Source organism: Bactrocera dorsalis, chromosome 1 (assembly GCF_023373825.1).
Source record: "Bactrocera dorsalis isolate Fly_Bdor chromosome 1, ASM2337382v1, whole genome shotgun sequence".
NCBI classification, from domain to species: domain Eukaryota; kingdom Metazoa; phylum Arthropoda; class Insecta; order Diptera; family Tephritidae; genus Bactrocera; species Bactrocera dorsalis.
In genome coordinates this window covers 74,673,918-74,683,115 of record NC_064303.1, presented here as the reverse complement: position 1 = coordinate 74,683,115, position 9,198 = coordinate 74,673,918, and positions in this window count along the sequence as shown.

The window sequence follows — 9,198 nt, the reverse complement described above, 5'->3', positions numbered from 1 at the left end:
ACCTGGTTCAGCCTTCTTCGGGCTTCTTCTGTATCTCTTGCGTGATTACTGCTGCAATTTCGTCCATGTAGCCAATTAAATACGATTTATCTGGCATTTCTAGTTTTAGAGTAGCGTCATAGCTGGGGCTGAGGATGGATCCTTGTGCTGCTCTTGACGTGACCGCTATCTGTCGTGATCCCTCTTTTGTTTCGTACAGCAGTTTCCTGTTGTTAAGGTAGCTCCGCACCACAGCCCTGAGGTAATCGGGTAATCGGGCACCTTAAAGCTTTTCTCGAGAGTGTCGATCATATCTATTCATCTAGCGCTGTTGAAGGCGTTTCGGACATCAAAAGTCGCCAGAAACACTATTCTTTTGTATTTATGCCATCTACGCTGTGCGGCTTCTAGGCTTTCAACTAAGCATTTTATAACTCCTATAGTTGACCTGCCGGGTCTAAAACCATATTATCTGGGGACAGTCCTCCAGCTTCGTTGATAGCCGCTTCGAGTGTGGGTTTAAACAGGCTTTCGTATAGCTTTTCCGCTGTGTCAAGCATACATAATGGACGGTATGCTGATGGCGAATTGGGGTCTCCTTTTCCCTTACTGATTAGCACCAGCCGTTGCTATTTGCAGGGCTCAGGGAATATTCCGGGTTCAAGGCAGGCGTTGTACATACATGTTCAGTAGTACTGTCGGGCGCTCTGCAGCGATTACTTTGAGGATTCCTTATGGGATCCCGTCCGGTCTGGGTGATTTGTTGGCCTTGAGCTTGCCAGTGGCTAGTTGCAGCTCTTCAAAGGTAAAATGAGGGTTTTGCGCAGATCTTAGAATGTGTTCTGGGTCACTAGCCCTTATTTCGTGTGTGGGGAATAGTGCATTCACGATGTGATCTATTTTAGCAGCGGTTAAGTCAGGTGACTTTGCTCGAGCGCCGAGTTTCTTCATCACTATTTTATACCCGAGCCCCAAGGGGTTTCTGTTTATATCCTCGCGTATTTCCTCCCATTTTTTCTTTTTCCCTCGTCGATGGCGTGCTTCAGCTCCTTTGTTGTGGCTTTGTATTGATCGGCTTCTTGAGATGCCGGCTCCTCTCCACCTGGATCTCGCTTGGTTCTGCGAAGGCGAAGGCAAGTCCGTCTGAGTTGGGCAATATTTTCAGTCCACCAGTAAACTGCGGCTTTATGTTTGCTGTGGGAGGCTTTGAGCATTACTTTTTGACAGGATCTTGTTATATTACTCATTGTGTGCTGACAATTTTCTTGTAATTAAAGGGTAGTTATTAAATGAGTTTTGGTTGTCTATTGCGGAGATTAATTTTGAAGTATCTAGTTTCGCATTATTCCACTTTCGTGTTCCAGTATTTTTTCTGTGGTGGCTAGCATTTGTTTCAGTGTCGATCATAAATGAAATGTAGTGAGGATCGCTGCCAGTGTAATCCTCCAGAACTTTCCAGTTCTTAATTGAGCCTGCAATGCGTTCTGTTGATAGGGTAATGTCTGGTCTGGTTTCCTCGCATACCGGTCTTCTAAACGTGGTTACATTTGGCGTATTGTGCACTATTAGGCCTAACCGCGCAGCCATTTCTAGAATGCTCTTTCCTCTTGAGTCCATGCTTGGCAGACCATACTCTACGGCTCTGGAATTTAGGTAGATTTCAATTAGGCGATAATCAATTGAACTACTATAGACCAGGCTGTGTCCACCAAATTTGGTCGAGCTTTCCTTGGAATTCCTGAATACTATCGCTTGGCGCCAAGTAGCAGCTAATTACTATAAAAAGGTCGCATTTGGCCCAGACGAAACCGTTACCGTTTCCATTGTTTACAGTGACGGTACTCCGTCACTGATTGTCTAGCCAGGCACCTCTCTCGCTTTGTATTAATCGCTTGTCTTCGGTAATTCCTATAAACCGTCCATTTTGCGGAGCCCGGGATGTGATCGACTTTTTCATGTTTGGCCTCTTCGCAAAGTCAGCATGAAGGAGGCTTCTTTTAACTTATGACCTCGTTGGCCGCATTTTATGCAAACACCTTGTCTCTTCTATGGGGCCCTTTGCAGACCCCGGTTAAGTGCCCTGGTCCAAAGCAGCGGAAGCACCTTTTGGTGACTTCTTTCAGCTGCAGTCTGCAGTAAACCCAGCCAATTTTAATGCGTGCCTGTCGCATCAGTGTATCTGCTCTATCTTGGTGCACAGTTACATAAGCCCTTACCAGTTCTCTTGTGTTAGGAGCTGTTATGTCAATCGCTAAGCCTTCAGTGGGGTCCTGTAGCGCTTCTTTGATAGCCCCTGCTACTTCCTCTTTTATTGTCAGCGAGTCGAGGTCTCTGATTTCTATAGTAGCCTTAGTTTAAAGGTCGGCTACAGTTGCAGTCTCTTTAAGAGTGGACTTAAATGCCTCACAGAAGCTGGCCTTTGTAGACTGTCCCTTCTCTAACTCTACTAATAGGGCCCAGCTCCTGTTTTGCGGATTCCTTTGATCTTGACTCCTGCTTCTTTAAGATCTACCTTGCTACGGATATTCATGAGGACTTTGGCGTAGCTATTTCCTCCTAATGGTTTTATATAATAACGGCCTCTGTTTGTCGTTTAGTCCTATTATTTCCTTTCTGACTTATAGCCATGTTGTTGGCTTGTTGCCTCTTGTTTGCGTTTTTGGGCGCTTCTTCTCTCGTTCCTTTGTTTACGTGGGTCTTTCTGGCTTTTTTGGGCAAAACTTTTTGCCACTGGCCGTCGTTTTCGTGTCGTGGTCGCACTATTTCTCGCGGCTCCACAGGGCTTGTCGCACGCCGCTTCGAGGTTGCTGTCTCTGGGGTCGTGATGCGTCTGCTTAGATGTGCCCGCCTTTTTTCGGTTTCTGTAGTGAGCCAATTTCTGCGGTAGCTTTTGATGATATCGAAGAGTTCGCCTAGTTGTGCCGCGCCTTTACATCCACGTTCTTTGGCTTTGCCAAGGCCAACTTCATTTTTGGAACCACACGTTTGTACTTTTCTAGGGATTCTTCTTCTTCTCGTCTCATTCGGCGTCCTATTCTTGTTTCGGCGAGCTCTGAGTTCCTTCTTTAGTGGAAGCTGGGTCCTTTGAGTCTGTCTTTTCACCAGTTATGTTTGTCTGCTTTGGAGTGACGGTGAGTATGGGGGATCTGAGTATCCTACTGCTTCTACTGAAGACCGTTCCGTATTCCTCGTCTTGTCCGTCTTTGTTTTGTTGTTCTTTCTGTTGGGTTTTTTGTTGTTGTTGCGGTGTATTCATTTTTTCTGGCAAGGGTTGATACAAGTCTTTATGGGAGCTTATGTTCAGAGCCAGGTTCGGGCACGAATCAGCAGTTCGTCTCGACTGAACCTGTACGGGCAAAGAAATTGTGGCGACGTGCATTGAAGGTACTTGAGGACCTACCATGGTTTTAACGAAACGGAGGTGAAAGCAATATTAGCCTGCCAGCCATTTCGGTAAGATGTTACTCTTATCTACTGAGGTGACAGAATACTGCCCTCCGCAGCCTTTTGTCGATCTTGATTCGTTTCGGTTTTCCAGTACACCATACTCTTACTGGCCTCAATTCTGATGGGCCCTTGCCCAGGATTTTTCGTCGTCTTCTGTGTCATTACCTTAGCTATTAAACTTCGTCGGATGGACCGGACACAGCCTTTATTTGCCATCATTCTAGATAACGCATTATACATATGTTTTATTTGCTTTACGTGTCGCACCTTCCAAGTGTTCTTTGAATTTGAGTCGTCAGTCCACTATTATCCCAAAATACTTCAACTGCGGCTTTGTTTTTTGCAATATCTTTTTTATTTATAGAATCTGCTTTTTGTTTAAAAAGCCTAACAATAAGTTATAAACTCTTAAATACATTGAAAGACTATGCAATAAAGTGGGTCGATTCCGGACTTTTTTCGATTCGGGATTTCTAATAGTGCGGAAAAGTTGCCTTAGTACTTCCTGATTCCAATACAACTTTTTGTTTTGAGATCGGATTGCATCTTCAACCCCAACTCCGGCCTTGAAATTTCGGAAATTCGTCTAAAATCGTGAAATTGTCTACCTGAAATACGCATCTCATGGCAAAATGTATAAAACAAAAGTTATTTGTCACGTCATTTGCTACCGAAATGGTATACGTGATCATGGCCGTAGGACAAACCGTTCCCGAGTGCTATCACTCACATTCATTCACCAACGCCAAAAGACACGTTCGGATAGGTCTCCACATAAATATTTTTTCATCGAGTTCCTTCACTCTTGGCGGTGATTTCGCCGAGCTCTATCACTTATATTCATTTCCCTGCGCCATACGACACGTTCGGATAGGTCTCCATACAAATATTTTTTCATCGAGTTCCTTCACTCTTGTCGGTGATTTCGCCGAGTGCTATCACTTATATTCTCTTGACAGAACACAGAACTCAAAATGTCTGTATCTAAATTTAAATTTAGACAGAAATGTTCTGTGTTTGGCAATCTCTCTGAGTCCCAGTTACCTAGTTACCAGGATGTTCTTTTGTGTTATCAGTTTGAAAGATTTCGTATAGGGTGACTCCGAGGCGACAACTATGAACCTAGGAGTAAAGAGGTTACAGAAATAGTTGCAAAAAAGGTTGAAAATACTTTCAAAAAGTCATCTATTCCGATAGTTTCACACACCAGAGTTGTACAAATGGTCACCACAAACCATACGAAATTTCCGACTCTTAAACAAATGTTTTTAAGGAACCCTATAGGTTTGAGCTCTAAAAGAGACGGGTTTGTCTCTTCTGCCGGAAAATTATTTGACATCGTTGCTTGTAAATGCATTTATTTTTTTCTTGCACTTGTCCAAACGAAAGGTAAGTTCCTATCGATGAACAACCATTTCTCTTGGACTAGAGAACCAGAAGAATTGGTGATCTACCTGAAACAAAAAAGATTACAAAGAAAAACGAACGTAAAGAAAAGTTTTCAAAACGTCATTCAACATCAACACTTACCAGAAAAATTTCAGCTAGAACACGTGACCATTCAGATCAGCCATACTCTCATACAGCCAGACTCTCGACGACAACAATGTAGGTGCGTCGCACATGGATTCTTCCAAAAACGGTGCTGATGATGAATTTTCTCTTCCATCCTCTAAAACCAAACAAAACACACTAGTATTAGAACACACTGCTTTAGCTGCCCAAAGATTTGGAGTAAGTGATAGAGCAGTGGCCTTGATTGTTTCATCAGCTTTTCTGGATGCCAAAAAGCAGGCTTGATAACAGAGCATTAGGCTGGCTTTGTCACTGACAAATGCAAGATTAGTCGGGCAAAACAAAGTGTTGGAGTTAAGATCCAGAACACCGAAAGTATTGACTCTGTATATGGGCTGTATTTTGACGGCCGCAAAGACAATACACTTATACAAGTCAGCGAAGGTGAAAAGTACTACCGCAACACTGTCAAAGAGGAACATATTTCTCTTATAGCGGAACCTGGTTGTCATTACTTTGGCCACGTCACTTCTCCTTCCGGGTCAGCTGAGGATGAGACGCAAGCTATATGGCAACATTTACAAGACAATTCAGTTGATGTGGAATATCTAGAAGTTATCGGTGCTGATGGCACCAACACGAACAAAGGTTGGAAAGGTGGAATCATTCCGAAACTAGAAGAAAGAATAGGTAGGCCATTACAGTAGGTTGTTTGTATTCTACATTTGAATTTTTGTTTCATCTACATATGTATGTTACCTTTTTTCAAGGGCACAATATGAAAATTGTTTGTGCCTATTAAAGTGCTTACTTTGGACACAAGTGCATTTGAGCTACGCTCACGTAAATAAATTGGAGGGGTTTGGCATTCACGACTGTGGTAGTACCCTTTGCATCATCGTTAGGCTCCTACGGCCTTGGTGGTGAGGCTGCGAAGCACTCATTATTGCTTTATTTTTTTGTTTTCTTTTTATCAATTTATTTCGTGCACTAATCTATATAAATAAAAATGAATCGCCTAAATGTATGTACGCTCATAACTTTCATACGACTTAACCAAATTTGATGATTCTTTTTTTATAATGTTCGCTGAGGTTCAGGGATGGTTTCTGCAGAGAAAAAAATTCGAATAATTGCCGGAAAACCCCTCAAAACAGCCCTTTTATTTTTCTCATATAAAGGAATGAATGTTTGTTCGTTAGTAACGCTAAGAGAACGGCTGAACCAATATCGATGAAATTTTAAGAGGTTGTTCGTCGTGGATCGGGAAAGGTTTAGAAATCTTTCATGAGGAAAAATTGAACAATTCCAAAAAGTTAATTACAAAAAGTTCCATACAAAAGTTTTTATTCAATTTTTTTGTTTTGGTTTTCAATTCTGAAAATCTTTCAAATTTGGCGTTTGCTTCAAAAATTCTTGAAAATTATTCCGTGAAAATGTTATGTGTTTTTCACACAAAGTGATCAATTACAGCTTGAAATTTGTCGCGATGCCATGAAGAGGTCGCGCTAATATCAGTCGGCGATCTTTTTGGCATCAACATACATTAGCAGTCCAAGCCACATGAACGATTACTCCCTAGATGCTATGATATACGTGCGGTATTATGGGTCGCGATCAATCAGAAAGCGATCGTCACGATGTCATAGCAAGTCTTTTCAACAGCTTCGATGGACTTTATCTTGAAGCAACGTATATATGGTGCTGTTAGATGCTAGATGTACTCTGTTGAGCGGCAAAAGAGAGGTTAGCCGCACGCACACATTCTTCTTTGGATGGTGGAAAGCGGTTACACCAGATTAAATTGAAGAAATCATTCAATAATACGGCAATTCCTGATGCAAAGAAAGATTCAGTATTATACGAAGTGATGAAAACCAATAAGGTTCATGGACCCTGCGGACAGCACAACCCCACTTTGGTTTGAATGTCTGTCAATAAACGCACGAAACAGTATCCACGTACTTTTCTTTCGGAAACACAAACTAGAAATGATGGATATCCACTCTATCGGCGTTGCTCACCAGACGACAATGGCAGAACATTTAGCATTCAATTTAGAGGCGTGAGTATCGAAGTTGGCAACACATGGATCGTACCATATTCGCCACTAGACAACGGTGGCGAATATTGTACGATCAAAATTCATGTCAATGTTGAGTATTGCAGCTTGGTGTAATCGATAAAATACGTTTGTAAGTACGTCACCAAAGGAAGCAACATGGCGATTATTGGTCTTGAACGATACGGTCGATACGTGAACTACAATAAAGCGTAGGATATTTAGTTTTGCAATTCATGAACGTTTTCCGACTGTTGTGCGTATCGCAGTTAATTTGGAGAATGAACAAAGAGTGTATTTCAACCCAGAGAATACAGTATAGCCAGTGGAAACATCGCCAGCAACAAAATTAACATTGGCGAGTTTTTTCTTAACTTTCGTCAGTGATGTGTTTGTGAGAACATTGCTCTATTCGAAAATACCTTGATATTGTACATGGAATGCATCGTCAAATAGTTACGCAGAAAGCAAGGCCAACCAGTAGATTGACATCCAGGTGTCTTATCAACTAATGCATTAGGACGAATTTACACAATCCACCCGAAAAACGACGATTGTTTCTACCTTCGGTTGGTATTGATTAATGTACGCGGTTCAACTTTATTTGAGTCATTGCTTACTGTGAATGGTATATGGGAATATGTGCAAGTTTTGGAGAAGTAGACCAGTAACCACAAATGCTGGAACACGCTAATCACTGGAATGAAAATGAAGTTCGCATACTTTTCGATATAAAACTCGACATTGTCAAAGACATTTTACATCGTCTTCGCTAAAAATTGGAAATGGTTCAATTTGGGTTGATACTTCCGGTGGTTCGATATCAATTCACGAAGGATGAACTCATCACAAATGTTCGGACATTGGCCAAATTATCATAACTACGATTTCTCAAGTGCACGCACAATGTTAGTTGCCAAAAATACCGATGTTGTTGACTTCAACTGGAAGATTCAAAGTCAAGTTCCGGGAGACTTACGCTCATACAAATCGATCGATCGTCTTGACTATGAAGACGACGCCGTGAATTATCCAGTGGTATTCCTAAATTCTTTGGACAGGCTTGGTATGCCACCGCATCATTCTCAAAGTAGGATCTGTCGTTATTATGTTTCCCAATCTTCATGCGCCGAAACTGTGTAATGGAACCTGACTGATTGTGACGCACCTATCGAGTACAAAGGGACAGAATGCTTGATCCTACGAATTCCTTTGAGTTCTAACGATTTGCCTTTTCAGTTCAAACGTATTCCGTTTCCAGTGAAAATTGAATTTGAGATGACAGTCAACAGGACCTAAAGATAGTCGCATAGTGTGAGGCATAATTTTGGAAATGCTATGTTTTTCACATGGCCGTAGCGTGCGCACGAGTTGGAAAACCATCCTTTCTGTACACCGGAACAGAAACTGAAAAATGTTGTTTATAAAGCTGCGTTACATTGAAAAAAAAAAATGAAATGATAAATTTAACTTTCTTTTCATTTCAAACTACATAATTTCACGCAGGACAACGGCTGCGGGGTCAGCTAGTTGTTTATATTTATAAATAATAATTTGTGAGCGCTGATTTGTATTGATTGTTTGTTTTTATTTATAATTATTGATTGGTTATTTTTGCACAATCTGAATATACGGAGCGAATTAAAAAACACATCCGTACACCTTGAACGAAAGATTGGATTTAAACTGCGGCTGTGAAGTAGTCTCACAGTCTGCTATGGTCTGCGATATTTTTTCTTCAATTTTCTTGGAGCTTATGAGCAAGACTTCTGTTTTCTGCTCAGCCAGCTCTGGACTAATGATAGCAAACCATTTATACAGTCATTACATTTGATCCGGAGGTCATCCAGATGATTAGCTACTGCTACCACTATGAGGGCATCCGCATATGCGTTTAATTTCACATTGTTTGGTAGCGGTATTCTTAACACCCCGTCGTACATAAGATTCCATAGTCGCATTCCTATAACCGAGCCTTGCTTTATTCCACTAGAGATAGTGTAGCTCTGAGTGCCCTTGTCCGTGTCGAATATCAATCTCCTATCTTTAAAGTAGTTCAATGTAATATTTATCAGATAATAGATGTACGTATTTCGTATAGTGCTTTTATTATATTTGCCCACTTTAAGGAGTTAAACGCATTCTTCACATCCAGGGCAATTAGCGCCCATTATTTGTTTTACCATCCTTCCATT